Source organism: Plectropomus leopardus, chromosome 16 (genome assembly GCF_008729295.1).
Source record: "Plectropomus leopardus isolate mb chromosome 16, YSFRI_Pleo_2.0, whole genome shotgun sequence".
Lineage (NCBI taxonomy): Eukaryota > Metazoa > Chordata > Actinopteri > Perciformes > Serranidae > Plectropomus > Plectropomus leopardus.
Window position 1 is genome coordinate 13,037,408 of NC_056478.1, and position 16,403 is coordinate 13,053,810.

The 16,403-nt window shown below is 41.5% G+C and overlaps 1 protein-coding gene across 3 annotated transcripts in view; it reads right to left on the reverse strand.

The window, feature by feature from the left end:
• sash1a (SAM and SH3 domain containing 1a) overlaps positions 1 to 16,403 on the reverse strand; it is a 224,302-nt gene that overhangs the window by 87,288 nt on the left and 120,611 nt on the right. Inside the window, exon 1 of one of the 3 annotated variants that reach the window (XM_042504117.1) lies at positions 12,102 to 12,180. The exons of the other annotated variants lie outside the window; for them this stretch is intronic. The gene's annotated coding sequence lies outside the window, so the exon portion shown is untranslated. Of the gene's footprint in view, positions 1 to 12,101; positions 12,181 to 16,403 lie in introns of those variants that run through there. 3 annotated transcript variants of the gene reach the window in all.

Consider the following 16,403-nt stretch of genomic DNA (forward strand, 5'->3'; position numbering starts at 1 on the left):
AAATTACCATCACAACAAAAACATACTAGGCATCCATTCCTGTTTGAAACTCAGTCCTACAACCACCTTTCAGGTACTAAATAATTAGTGTATGAATGTTGAGTTATGTCAAAAAAAAAGAAAAAAAGTGTTTTGTGCTGTCACACATCAGAATCGAATAACTTCATCCTTGAGTCCAAGCAGACATTTGTGCCAGATTTGACGAAATTCCTTCAAGGCCCTCTTGAGATGTTGCATTCATGAGAATGAGACAGACCCACAGTCTCACTAAACTTGACCTTTGACCACAAAATCAAATCAGTTCATCCAAACATCCAAGTGGATGTTTGTGCCAAATTCGAGGAAATTTGCACAAGGCATTCTTAAGATGCCACGGTCATGTGAACAAGATGGACAGACACACTGAAAGACAGATGAACTGACAACCCGAAAACATAAAAAAGTACAGTGGTTTAAAATCAAATCCCACTTATAACACTGATTATTAAAATCATTACAATTAATACTTCAATCAATAACTTTTCCCATCAATCTGAAATATTAAAGCCACATCATGGATGTGCCACTATGCTGTAATTGTCTGACTCATAACCTTTGAGGTAGTTAAAGGGCTCTGAGGTTACCATGGCGATGCCCCTATGCTTGGCATGAGCCGTGGCGACGGTTGCTCCAGCCTGACGAGACCTCATTACAGGCTGGTGGGGAGTCCTGTCTGAAATCTCTGGTCCAGATGGTCACTCAGAACCAATTAACACACCTTTCTGACTCACTCTCTCTGACTCAATCTCTCTGTCGCTGCGTTATCCGTGTCCCCGCAGATCTTATCAGTGTGTGACCCCGCGCCATCACACACAACAACAAACAGACATCCAGACTGATAGAAAAAACAAATCGAGCAGTCGGCGGTCATTAGCTCTGTGTGTTTAATGATTGTCCTTCCAGTCTAGGTTAGAGGCCAGCCAATGCACCAGTAATGAGTCTGCTCCGCTGCCCCCTCACCCGTCTGGAAGAGCGGAGCTTCTCTGGAGCCAAGACGACTCAGCGGGACCAGAAGCAGTATAAAGGTTAATGGGCCCACTGAGATTAAATGCAGGTTGAGTAAAATTGAGTTTGGGATACAGATGGCTCTGCCTGAGGTAAGGACACTTTCCTAAATAGAAGCTGTCACGTTTAAAAACAGACGACACGTGTCTTTGGTGCTCTTGAATGCATTGTAACAGAACTTGTCAGGTATTTTGTTGATTATTGTAACTGCCTTGATCAGTTAGCTTGTTTGTGTTATTGTGTGACTTTGGAGAATTTGAACTAACCCTTTAAAACATCGCTGTCACACAATAAACACAAACTAACTGACTGAGGCAGTGGTAGACCAGCAGCTACTTTACCTCGTAAGGTAAAATGACTGATTTATTGATGTATTCTGGCTATAAAGAGAGCATAGTTGGGCTTCACCTTTAGTTCACGTTTAAATACTAAGGTTTTTAGGAAAATGCATGGCTTTGAGCTTACTGAGTAAAGTACAAATGAGAATGATTTGAGAGTTTGTAAACATGTTGATCAAGTTTTGCTGTTGTTAAATGCACCCTTATGACTTCATCAAGTGTCTCTATCTTGGTTTCTAGTTTACAGTGAAGGCAGGTGAGAAAAAAGTTTTCTTCACAAATTCAACATTACATGGGGTGAGAAACTGATATACAAATAGTCATTTGGGGATAGAATCACTCCTTTAATTTATTAATCTTCTCTACAATGTCAGAAAATGCTGAAAATTGCCCTTTAGACTTCTCAGAGCTCATTCAAATTGTGAATGCTGCATTGGCTTATAAAAAAACTTGGATTATCTATGAAACTATATACATTTCCAGTAAGTGTAATATGACTGCTAAACTGAGCGTTTGGGGACAACTTGAGACATCGTTGTATTTAGACAGGCTTCGAAACATGGAAAAAAAGATAAAATGATGATGAAAGAAAATGATTGGGTAGGAAAGGGATCGTCAGAGGGATAAAGACAAGCTAGAGGTCCCTGGAGGACACACTCACACACATATACACACACTCAGGAGGCTCCTGTTGGTACAGGAGTGAACTGCTGCAGGGCTTGGTGCTGAGCCCATGCTGGCTGAAAAGATATCCATATCCTGTGGCGCAGAGCTGGCATTTAGCCCAGACCAATGTAGTATTTACCTTCCTTCTCTCCGATTATCGTTCTTCTTCCCCTGCACTATCTCGACGTGCAACATCAGCATGAATGCAAGTATGGATCTACTGCAATTGCCATTGTCACACCACAACTCTTCATAATGCATGAAAAGTACAATATTCATGACCTGCCACATGCTAGTACATTTTGTTATGAAAACTATATTTGACAGTAGAGACAGACAGCCTGGAAAGAGGCGGATAGAACAAGAATTGCATGCAACAAAAGTCCCCAGACAGGGTTGAAACAGGGTTTTTGCAAGAGTGTCTTAGAGGACCGAAAGAGTTTCAATTACTTTCTCTCCTCTTTTCTCTATCCACACATTTTTCCATCTTTCCCTGTCAAAGTCTGGAATATATTGAGGGACAGCTGCGAGATCATCTGGTCATGATGATCTCAGAGCAGAAAAAAATATGAGCACATATGGCTTGTAAAGCACAGACCTGAGATTTGAGCATAACAATGTAAAGCTCTCTATATCATGTCTAAAGGGGAATTAAAAACTGAATTCTGAGCTGGGTAGGGGTATTTCCAAGGGTGTGTGTGTGTTTGTGTGGAGTCTTACCTCTCTGGCTCTGGTCCCAGAGTCTGGTGGGTGGAGGGGAGCTAGGGATGTGGAGCTGAGTGAATGTAGGATGAAGAGTGGTGTTACCATAACAACCGAAACACCAACGGCTTGCATATAAGTTCATTTGATACATTTGAGATCATGTAATCAATATTCTTGTAAAATATGCAAGTTTTAGGCAGTAAGGTGTTGTTTCAATCAAAGACATAATCAAAAGCCATCAATCAAGCTATTTTATTGCTATAAAAACAAATCTATTCTTAACAAAATGAACCTGGTGATAAAAAAAGACAGACAAGCTCTGATTTAAGCACACAGAAAAATCGAGGCTGCTGCTTCAAACCTCGGATCCTCAGACAACCACCCTGCACGTACACACACAAACTCTTGTTACATGTTTCCTTTTGACACTCTCCCTGACACGAATATCAAGGTGGGGTGAAATGTGCAGCAGGCTTTACTCACCAAATACTGAAGCTCAACAAGATCTACAGAGATAAAAGCCAGAGAGAGAGCAGGCACCGCGATGCATCTTCACTTTGCACTGAAATTTGACTGTAGGTCGAATACAGTCAGCCCAGCTCAGACACTGTCTAGCTCCACGGCTTTAGCTCAGTCATAACCTCAACCAGACCTCTGATTCAGTCTGTTTATGCACACAAATGACTGGCATCAGAAAGCAGGACATGTGGTGGAAACATGTTTACAGCTGTGGTCTGGGGTTTGACATAATGGCAAAATGAAAGGTCAGTAAGCTATGGCCATTGTCGGTCTCTAAAGAAAAGGAAAAAGTATAATAATTGTAAATTGTATTGACTAAACTATTACTTAATGCTATTAAAAGATAGAGACAAGAAGGAGAACACTGACTGAGAGACGGGTTGAGCGAACAAAGGGAGGTTACAGAAGGAGGTTTCATTGAGCCAGGGGGCAGGACAGGGCAGGACGGGGCAGGGGATTTACTGTCCCACAGCTGGAGCAACAGCTCCCCCTGGGGCAAAGCAGTGATAATACATAAGCCCTCACCAGATCTCTCTCACATTTGCCACCGAGTACCAACCTGTTATCAGTTTTTGGGTATGGGTGCCCAAAGAGTAAAATAAACCCCTGCCATGAAGTAAGTAATGTCCATGTCATGCCCACTGAGCTGCACAGAAATATTAATAATCTCATGGGTTTGACAAACTGTTTGGAATGATTGAGACATTTTCATGATACATTTGAGTTTAAGACCTATATCAAAATGAAGTCGATTTAGCTCAGTAGACCTTCCACGCTGGTAAGCCACCAGAAACCTGCACATTAATCTCTCCCACACTCCGAAAACACTCTGTTTCCACTTTTATGTGTTTACCAAGCTTTACTTTTACAGCGGCCATTAAACACCCACCTCTGAGACCCTAATGCAGGCCAAATCCAGAAAAAAAGCACCCTGTGAGTCATTATTGGCTGTTGATCCCTTACACCTCATAACAGTTCACAACTTAAAAAAGCAAAAGCAGGTTCACACATGCACAAAAGCACACATGCACTCCCCTAACACGCATGCAGTACACACATTCCTAATCTGTATCCACGGATGTGGTCAGTGCTTCTATGATTATTTTTCCACCCATGGCTGGTAGCACAGCTGTCCTCGGCTCAGGCAACCACTCATTTATGGATCGACTGCTGCTTGAATCAGAGACGAAGGCTCGACAGCCCCTTTGCCAGCCTGGACACAGGCCACCATTCTGAGGGAAAAGAGGATGAGCTGGATCTAATTGGCTTGAATATCAGCAAAAATACACTGATGCCAACAGCAGACCATAACACGAACATAGCTGCCGATGCTGCCCACTGAAAAAAGCCGCAGGGCACATGTGCCAGAAGCCAAAAGCCTCAAACCAAAGCTGATGAGCATAACCACTGGTCTTACTTACAGGATATACTATGACTGCACCCTGTTTAAATTACAGCATACAAAACTGACCATTTCAAGTTGTTTCATAACAGGAGGGTAGCTCACTGAATGAACACTGTTTACACTTGAATGTTTGTCATCAAAACACAGTGAATGCATCACAAAAAACATGTCATGACAAACATGCTCTTCATAAAATAGTTGCAAAACCAAGTTTTCTGAAATCTGCATTGCTAACATTGGCAAGTGGTTTTCTTTGTCTTCTCCCACTCTTCTATCGGTACCATTTGCAGCATATTCCTGCTGCCAATGTTCAATATATGGACATGCATGAAACCAATGGGCATGTGCTGTCACCCATATCATTTTACAGACCAGCATGTTTGCTAAATGTCTTAAAAAAATTAAATGTAGGAGATAAATTGGCCATATTAGCATATATGTGCATTTTTACATCAAAACATGTTTTTAAAAAATGCAAGGGTAACAGGCTTAAGTTCCATGCTTAAATCTTAGCTATTATTCAGTAAATTCATTAAAACATTGCTCTAATCAGTACCCCTAGTGACCAAAAGCTCCACAGTTCACCTTTAATTTAATCCAGAATCATCCTTGGTACTCAACCTACGTTGCATAGGGGGCCCCTTTCGCATATTGACATGAGTTAAAAACCTTTCAGTTTTTTTGTCTTCTGCCAAGAGATGAATGTAGTCAGCTCTGCACACCTAACCTGACCTGCAGGGCTGCAGGGGCATTTCTAGGATTTGAAGATGTTCGGGACTAAGCCTGGACCAAGGGATCTATCCCTGGCACTTTTAAAAAAACAACAACAACCAAAAAAACGTTCTATTCTGATGCTTTTTTGTGCACTCTCTTATGTACATTCCAAGTCCAAACTAGAATATGTGTCAGCGGGCCACCCGGCAGCCTATTGCAGGCCAGATTTGAACGATGAGCTGTAAATGATCACTGCTCTAAATATTCCCAGTCTTTTGTTTTGTCATAATAGACAATATATGGTGTGTGGGATTGTGCATGTGTGTGTGTCAGGGGTCGTCGTCATGCTGCGTGCTGGTGATTTGTGAAGCCTGTGAAGGATCAGAAGCCGGGGTTTGTGGGGGTCGCGGCAGCTTTGGTCGTTTGTATAGATACTGAGTGTGAGAAAGTCTTAATGCCGAGTGCTGGCTGCAGCTGATATGAGTCCTTTGGGACTTCCCCTTTGGTGAGGTCATCCCCTCGTGCTCCCAACACTCGTACATCACTGCTGACATCACCACGGATCCTCGCCAAGCCGTTGCCTTGGGCAACACAAACAGGAAAAAGCATGTGTGTGTGGACAGCCTGTGTTAAGCGAGATCATCAAATTTTATTGTTGTTTTATTGAGTGTAGAGTGACGTGGTGAACACCAAAATTCAAAAAGGTAATCAGCCATAAATGTGCATGTTTTATGTTTAAATATGAGCTCTGTACCATAGAACTGTATTCAATATAGAAGAGCTCCACAGAAGATTTATTAAATTATGAGAAGAAAAGTTGAAAAAATGGAAATGTGGGCTGACAGTAAAGCCTGAGATTAACCTACAAAGTGCTAATCACCGTGTTTGATGTGTGTCTGCATCTTGCTACTGTACATACGATTGTGTGTGCCATCAGCCTCTCCTGTCCCCCTGCTGTGCCACTCAATACTCGGTATCCTGGGAAGTGGGGCGGCAGTGCCAGCAGTAATCAGAGCTCTTTGTATCCACACACACAGTCGGGCTATAATCAGGGAACATTCTTTCTTTACCAATAATAGCTGTAATCCTCTCATCTCAATATGATGTGTAACCTGTGACACGCTCAAAACTGGGATTTTGGTGCAGATTTTATACAATATCTGCCCTCTGACTTGTTTCAAAATAGATTTAATGAGCTTTTTAAAGCCAGCTTTTATAGTAATAGAGGAACCACTGACAATTACATTGTAGTGTGAGCTAGTAACAGCAGGAGGAAAAAAAAGGTTAGCGATCATCTTCAGGAACAAAATGGGTATATGTGCAGTCTTTTGAGCAATGTTACAAAGAATCAGGCATGCAAGACACATATTAATGTCCCTTTGCACCTACCACACAAAATACACACACCTGCATGTGCATTGCATGCGACACCACTAATTATATGCCAAAAACAAATTATTTAATTGCTAATTTTGTTCAGTTTTAAGTTATTTTTTATTTCATTTTGCTGGAAATAATAAATGTATGCTCAAAACACACATCTTGTTAGAGATAAATAGAATGAAAATGGCTAACAAAGGGAGATGAGTTAATGCTGACAGCCCTGAAAAAGCCCTGTCTGCTTTGACTGTTCAGTGTTAGTGGGTTTTCAATGTCTTTTCACCTTCACTGCATCCACGACATGACTAAAACGACAATGCAGCAGCAGTTTTGATTTTTATATAGATTACTTGTGACATCACAACTTGCTCTGTAGATTGAGCATTTTGATACTTTCACAGCATATATATAGCACTTATACCCGCTTTACTTAAAAAAAGACATGGAAATCTGACCTTTGCAATATGGGAGCTTTAATTTTGAAAAAAACAAACAAAAAAACAAAAACCTTGCAAATTCTCCACTTCACTGAATAGGTTTTGAGCAAACTGCAGCTCATTTGCAGTGACAGAAATAGGCTACTTTTGGGTACCCACACAATCCACACATAGCTTTGCAGAAATTAACACCATTCTCTGGGGAAAAAAAACAAATTCAGGATGTGACTTTTTACAAATAATATCCTTTCCTTCACCAGAAATAAAAACCTACCCCCATGGTTCCTTCTGTATATACTTGCTCTACTTGACTTGGTTCTAAGACTGATGATATGATCATATTTGCATGCAGTCTACTTATGGAGCAGATCATTTGAACAGTTGCCTCCAACCCACGCTGTGAGCGCTGCTATATGTTTGTGTCCATCAGTCTGTCATGACATATGAAATGTCTTGGATCCTACATGCCAAGCTGGGCAACGTACACAAATATGTCTCCACTATGTCTAACGAGGGAATGCCACTCTGTAATAGGATCCAACTGCAGTAATGAAGAGCCATGAGGCAGAAATGTTATGAAGCTGTTCGTGGTGATACTGCATGAACAAGAAACCTGACAACAAAGACTACACAAGTCTTTTAAAAGTCCAGAAGCAGATTTGATGTGTTTTGTTTCTACACATATGATAAAGCACCTATCCATATGTCCCTGTGTGAAGCCCTACAGTTTATGTCACATCAGCACTGACCAGACCTCCACTCTCAGCTGCTGCAGTCCCTCTTGCAGGTTGTGAGTTGACTTTGACAAATCTCTGATCCAAGGCAAAGGAGGCGTGTGTGAGGCAGTGCGCATGTGTGCTGAGATAAGAGCACAGACACAAAAAGCGCAGGTTGAGGATCAAAACCGAGAGACAGATAAGCTTAAGGTGCTGCTCTGAAGACTCATTTGTCCTGAAATAAAAGAGGCTGGATGAATGAGAGAGGTAAAAAGCAATGAGAGAGAGAAAAGGATCAGGAAAATCCCATCTGAAGTTCTGGCATACATATTCAGTGCAGCTTACAGAGCTGAGTGAATTTCTGTTCTCCCAACACATATAACAACCTTATAGAATAAATAGCAGATGGTTGAGGTGCATAATTTGATTCATCAGAATGGCTTAACGTCAGTGAAATCCAGTGATGCTCTGAACCTGTTTGTCTATTGAGCCTTCTGATTTTAACTTTACTTCAGGTTGGTATGGATGTCAATAGTTAATCGAGATTATTTTTGACCGGTCATGCACGTCAGTCTATGGGTTAGTTTTGGTACTCTCAGTTTACAGTGCTGCGCACCACCCAGGTCTGATGGGAGCTAGTTACATGTATATATCACTGACGTATATATACACACACACACACAACACACACACACACATATACATATATATATACATACATATATACATATATACTTATATACTACAAACTTGAATAAACTATTTATTGAAGGCTAAGGGTCTAAGAGACCTTTAGATTTGTTCATTGCTTCCCAAATTTATTTCAATTCATTCAAACATTCATTTTTTTCCCACTGTAGTTTCTTTGTCATGGTCTTGTTCACTTCTGTCTGATTCTCTATTTAACATAGTTGTGTACACTGTGTCGACATCACTGCTGAGTGAATGTTATTATCACTCTGACCAAAACAAACTGGAGCTTTGTTGCCCAGCTGAACACATTTCACTCTTCTCTCTGATTTGTTGGCTAGCACACATACTGTACAGTACTTCTTGTGCCAAATGACGCCACCTCATTGGTCATGGTGCTCAGTCTGCCTAGTGACATACTGATGTAAGACATACTAATTCAGCTGATGTCAGACTAGTAGGACCACTACTACCATGTAAGGATGGGATAGGGATCTCTTTCAAAGTGAATTTTAAAAGAAAGCCACTGTCTCAACACGCCCAGTTGTGTTACAATATGAAATATTTTATATTGAAAGCTTAAACTAATTATGTAAAAGACTTTAACAGGAGAAGTTTTACACTGATGTCATGTCACAAAGAGACGCTGTTCAGCCTGTAAACTTCAACAGTGACCTCAGTCACACTGATGCCACCTGCACTGTAACATCATCGCTGCTCGCTAATAAATTACACAAAGATGCAGGCTTAGCTTGTAACAGCCAGAAATAAACTGAAAAGCAGCGGTACAGACAGACACGGACCAGCTGCACTGACAGAGGGGAGATGGCTGAATTACACATACACATATGGCAGAAACTGCATAGTCAAACAATTCCTGGGAGGCTGAGGAGGAAATGAGGGCTGGTGTTTTATCACTGTCCCAATCATTGCCACCCCTAAACTCTCCCTCCGCAGATCATGTGCGCTGCACGACAACCGCAGAAGCAGATGTGAGCCCGACACTCGCTCCTTTAAATAAGTGTGCGTCCAAGCTGCCTCATCCAAGCTGCCTCGCCTATTGCTTAACGCTAATGATGTCAGCACACACCTGTTGCAGTGGCACTTAGCCCTGCCCTGGCATGAATAAACAGGCACAGGAGGGGTCGCCCAGCTCTGGCACAGCATTGCAACAGCAGCTGGCATGTACAGTTTCATCTGGCAGAGAAAATGCAAAAAGCATAGAGAAGTGAAATGCCAAGTGATTCTCTTTAAAGTAGAGCTTTTCATTACAGTTTCAACTTCAGGGAGTCTCATTAGAGTCCAGCAGCGGACAGGCGTTCACTGATGAGCCGAAAGGTTGGAGAGTAAAGAGACTGACAGATAACAGGAGTTGCTTTGACAGTTCAAGCCCTGTGCAAAAATTCCCAATGAAAACTTGACACGCTACGACCAAAGCCCTCCATGAAGCACCAGCACTCTGCCCTCTGAGATCAATACTACAGAATATGAATCAGTTCAGTGGGATTAATGCTGCTTCACTGTCACTAACATCTGTATGAGTGTGTCTGTTTGTGAGCAATTACATGTTGATGGGTCCATTTGTGTCATATGTGCACGTATGTGAGCTTAAAGGTACAGTACACTCCAATATCAAAAATACATATTTTTCCGCTTACCTGTTGTGCTATTTATCAGTCTAGATTGTCTTGGGTTGAGTTATTAAGTGTTGGAGATATCAGCTGTTGAGATGTCTGCCTTCTCTTAAATATAATGGAACACGATGGTACTCGGCTGGTGTTGCTCAAACTCCAAAAAAAATACATTTGAAAAACTCAACAGCAATGTCTCTTTTCAGAAATTATGACTTGGTTACTCAAGATGATTGAAAGACCTTGTTGTGAGCAGTTTCATGGAGGAACTATTTTCTTTCTAACAAACTACACCTGCCAACCGTACCACAGCGCAGAAGGAAGTGTGAATCTACCGATTGCTCACCTAGCACCACTGAGCTAACTAATATTACAGCATTATTACATTATTACATTAAAGTAGGCCCAAAATGAAACTGCTATCAGCAAGGTTTGTGGATTATCTTGAGTAACCAGGTCATGATTTCTGGAAAAAACGCATTGCTGCCAAGTTGTTCATATGTATTTTTTGGGCACTTTGAGCCTAAAGCTATCTAGTTCCATTATATTTGAGAGAGGTCAGACATCTGTACCGCTGCTATTTCCAACACTTAGCAACTCACACCAAAACAATCTACATTAAAAAATAGCACTACAGGTAAAAAGGAAAAACATGTATTTTTGGATTTTAGGGTGGACTGTCCCTTTAAATGTGTCCTTGCTTGTGTTAAGGGAGTGCTTCCCATCTGTGTATACAGTATCGGTGCTTCCTCTCACACATTGGGCATTCACAATGACATAGTGAGATTTGCTCTTCCTGCAATGGAGGAAGTCTACCAAGGGAACTCTGGCCTGAGCAAACTCCCCTTCCTCCAATTTTTATCCCTCTCTCTTGCCCCCCCCCCCCCATCCACGCCTCCTCCCTCCTTCCCTCCATCCGCTCCCTTGTTTCTTGTCAGCTGGTGGGGAGATCCAGATGTGAAGGGGGACTTGGACAGGAAAAGGAGAGGGAGAAAGAGAGAGAGAGACAGAGAAATCCACATCCCCCTGGTGACAGACTTCATTGTCCAAGACCTTTTGGACAAGCCTTGAGACACATACACACAAACAATTATGCACACCAAACAATAGAGTCCCTCTAGACAACAAGGCCCAATTGTGGTGAGTGTCTCTATGTGTGTGTGTGCATCTGGCGACAAAGGAAATCAATGAACGACATCTTGCAGGAGATTTTGTGTTGATATTTAGTTGGCTTATTTACTCAGGATCTTGGCCAGGAGTGAGGCCTTTGTTCTCGTTCGGCGGGTAGAGGAAGGGGGGATCAATAAGAACCTGAGAGAGTGATGACAAACAGTGATGCAGCAGTATGCCAATGTCTCTCTCTCAGCTTCTTTGTGTTTTTCTCTCCCTCCGTTTTGGCTAAATACCCCACATTTATAATACCCAGTAGGAACACAGGAGCAAATGATTATGCTTGACTGATATACGTATGGAAGATGGAAGCAGACAAACAGGTAATCGCAGAGAATTACTTCAGACATTGTGTGCAATGGCAAACACATGTACTCTGCACCCACCCACACAGCATGTGTATTAAGTTAATAGAGTGAGTCAGCAAAAATAGAGCAAGTCAGTCAGAAACGAGGAGAGCTGGAAAGACTCTCACTACCGGAGCATTTCTCTCGCCAACTTACTCTGAACAATAGCTTCTTTTCATTCTTTTCACATAATTACAACTAGTTTAAAGGTCTCATAATGCACACGTCACCTTATCAAACCCTGAAACATCAGGCAAGATCTCTGACAGAGCAAAAAAAATGAATGAGGCAATTCTTCTCTCCTGACAAAAAGCCCAAAATTAAAATGTCACTACTCACCGCGACACAGCTCAAGTATTTTTCCCAGTCGATCCTTTTCTGCCGAGCTAACACAGACTAACTCTCTGAGAATGGGAGCAACAAGTAGTGTACAGTGGAGAACAATGCATGTCTGCCGGAGCACAGCGAAAGCGTAAGCAGCGGAGACACAGAGAGGTCCAGTCATCGGGCTGCTGCTCACATGGGACGAGGAGAGGAGGGGAGGAGAGGAGGGGAGGAGAGGAGAGGGAGGCAGGGAGCTATAGGATAGTCTACAGTAACTGCAGGGGGAGGGATCTCATCCTTTTTGCTCTTTTCCCCCTTTTTTCTTCCAAAAATGTTTCAGCGAGTCTCACATTTCTTGCTTGTTCAAAATGGACTTGGTCTGGCACTGCCTCTCCTGGTTGCCTCCCCTTTTACTTTACTATCTCGCTTCTCTTTTGTTCTCACAGTCTCACACACACACACTAACACACCCATGTAGTGTTTCTTTGTCATCTGTTATTAAGCTCAGAATAGGTGACTCCTTTAAAATGGTGTCTCCATGTACAAGTCAAGAATGCTGCGCTACACGTTGACACACCTCTGTAGAGTAGACGTGCTAAAATATGAGACATGTTTACTCACAAATAGAGATTGAACCAGCTGGCGGGATAATCTTCTATTGGCTCATTTCTCTGTAATGGTCATACATACAATCATAGAAACAGAGCAGAAAATTACAGGGCTACTCAGGTTTTGGATCTTTTTCTCCCTCTCTGATGTCACTCTTTTTTTCTGTCCTTTTTCACTCAAAAGGCCCTAATTCACAAGTGGCCCAGATACCACACTGTACCGAGGGGAGAGGAAGAAAAGCAAGAAGACAGTCAGAGAAAAGAGTAACCTGATACAGCTAAAAGCAACAATTATTTGAATGAGTCACTCAGCAGTGAGGTTTGAGTTTTTTTCTATGTTAATTCGGGAGAGGGAGAAAGCGACCAAAGAAGAAGAGAGAGGGGGAAAAATCATCCCATTTTGGAACGCTGCACCTCCTGAGGACTCCCTGAGGTCGTGGGAGAGGAGGAAGGAGAAATGGAAAAAAAAGAAAGTAAAGAAAGCAATAGAGGGGAATGGAGGGGCAGAAGAGGACAGACACCGGCTTGGAGAGGTACCAGAGGAACTTCTTCTCTTCATCTCAAATCCAGCCTCCAGGACACGGCTCACCGAGTCAGCCTTTGCTGACAGAACCAAATAACATAGGGTACACCGCTCTTCCAGACCCGAGGGTGACGTTGAGCAGACACTGACACACTGGCAAACAGGAAACAGATCATGGACATTCAAAGCACATAACCTAATAAGTCAAAAACACTGAGGGGCCATAAACTAGAGCTGATTCACAACTCCTAAAAAAATTCAAATGAGGGACAAAGAGATGTAGAGACCACAAAAACTCCATTTGATCCGATTATGCTGCTTGTGTTTTCAACTAGTTTCAATTGCTGGTGGGACACCAGACAAGACAGCACAAAGCAGCCAACTACAATTGTTGCTCACAAAGTGTAGGAAATGAGAAAAATCTGATTATTTCAGCCTTTTATCCAATAGACAAATTAGTATTTTGCAAGCCAGCCAGGAAAGTCATTTCCTGTGATGCAGTTATTTCTCACATCAAAAGAATGCAAACATGATAATGGTGGGTATAAACTCAAATAAGGAATACATAACATTAATTGCAGTGGTGAAAACCTACACGGGACTACAAATGCTGTGGGAATCTGCAGCAGGGAAACTTGTTTTGTGTCAAATTGCATTTCCCCATTAGTTTGTGTTTCCCCTCACCTTTACCTGAACCTCACGTTAGACCCAACATGTAAAGGAATACTTCTCGCCAAAAAGATTATTTGTATATCAGTTTATATCAGTCACTTACCCCATGTTATGTTGAATTTGTAAAGAAGAAAAAAGTTATTTTTCTAACATGCCTCCAGTGAATAAATAACACAAAGATGGAGAAAACTATTGATGAATATACAGTAAGTCATAAGGGTCCATGTTTAGCAACAGCAAAACTAGATCAAGTGCATGCTCAGTACGTTCCAAACAAACAGCCCTTTCTGACAAATAACTGCACTAAAAGTGAAACTTATCTGTGCTTTTATGAGAGCCAGACTTCGTAGACAGAAACAGTAATTTTACCTCACTTAACATGGAAGCTGCTGGTCTCCCACTGTCTCCATCAGTTAGCTTGTTATTGTGTGACTTTGGTCAATCTGAGCTAACCCTTTAAAAAACCAAAGCCACACAATAACACAAACTAACTGATGAAGGCAGTGGTCGACCGGTGTTCAGTGAGGTAAAATTAATGTTTTTGTCAATGGAGTCTAGTATTAAAGACTGCATCAATAATATTTACTGTCAGTTCAGTTCCCCATCAGAAAGGGCTGTCTGTGTGGGAAGTACTGAGAATACGACTAAATAAATGAGACTTGGATTATACTACATAGGTTGTGAGAGTTTGTTAACAGATGTAATACTTTGATATAGTTTGCTGTTATTAAACATGGACTCCTATGACTTCAATTCTTCAAGAAGTTTCTTTGTTTTTGGATTCTTTGTTTACCAGAGGCATGCAAGAAAAACAACTTTTTAACTGTAAGATGGGCTGAGTAAATGATGAAGTACCCCTTTAGTCCTCACCAAATTATAGGCACTGCAAATGACAGAGTAATGGGAAACACTGTTGGATTGCAAACAAAATAGCACAATACCTGAACTTGATGGAAATGCATACATTGTACTCAAGCCTACTAACAGTGCTGACTTGTTTAATAAAGGTGAACATTCAGTGGCTCAACTGTAAGATAGTGTTAGGCCTCTGTGCAGCATTCATTGCAGCTCTATCCTCAGTGTAGCGAGATGCGTCTAATTGAAGCTTTCACTAAACAGCACGAGTACAGTGGGATCAGTCAAGCAACACTCTAGTTGACCTGTATATCTTTTCTATAAACTAATATTAAAGCTGACCTGCATCCTGTTTAGACCTGCTGTCACAACATTTAGAAAAGGGAACATGAAGTGAGGGTTCGTGTAAACACTTAGCAGAAGAATTACAAAAAAATCGCCAAAGGAGACTCTCAAGGATGTGCAGCATGCCCAAAATATATAAACAGGCAGCGTACAGGCGTGTATACACATACTGATGAGGGAACACTAAGAAAATGCGGTCAGCATTCCTTGTTCAAGTGGCTGGACGGCGCATTTCCTGTGTATGAAGTCAAATATTTTTTATGTTCCCAAACCACTGAATGAGGCACTTTTGGATGCTTTATATTAAGCAATCTGGTTGGATTAGTCACTTGTACTCATATTTGACTCTTCAAGTCACACCCGCCTTTATCATAGCTGTTGAAACCCTCAAGCATTTCCATGTCAACTCTTGTATGAATGGGATTTTTCTTTGAATACAGACAAATTACATGGATGAATAAACACATCGCAGACATGCACATTAACACACTATCAAACGTGAGCTATACGTGTACATGCAAACACACACACAAAAGCAGATACATAAAATGTTTATGACAGCCATCTATGCAGTCAGGAGGCTGCTGTCGGGCAGCTCCAGAAACATCAGAGAGGCCATGTTTTCTGCTATTGCTGGAGGCTGGTGAACTATTCAGTTGCTGCATTGTCAGCATGAATGTGCAGGTCACCTCTGCTTAAAGGTCAAGCGTGTAGGATTTAGGGAGATATATTTACAGAAACGGAATATAATATCATAAGTATTCTTTCTTCAGTGTCTAATCACTTGAAAATAAGACTTTTTGTACTTTTGTTTCCTCAGAATGAGCCGTTTATGCCTAAGTAGAGAACAGGTCCTGGTCTACTGAGTCCGCCATGTTGCATTGCCATATTTTCACAGTAGCCCAGAATGTGCAAACCAGTTACTGGATCTAGATGGGACCTATTACGTTTTTTCTGCACTATCCAACAGCTTTCAGAAAAAAAAGAGATTTTTTTCACATTAAACTGCATTTTTTCGATGTTTTTACTGGTTTAAATCACAGGGACCATTTGTTTTTGAGGGGCTGACACCATTGCAAATAATTCAGCTCCCAGAAAAAAACTCCTGAAAGTCTGGCTCTTAAGTTATCAGTGAAAAAAGGTGAGAACAGGTGCTGAGCTAGCGGCTTGTCCCTGACATGATGGATACTGTCAGAGAAAAACTGATTCATAACAGAAAAAACTGCTTTGTTTAGTGTTTTTGCCGGTTTAATTCACCAGGTCAGTTTGTTTTGGAGAAGAAGAGATCTTTATGGATAATTAGGGCCCCACAAC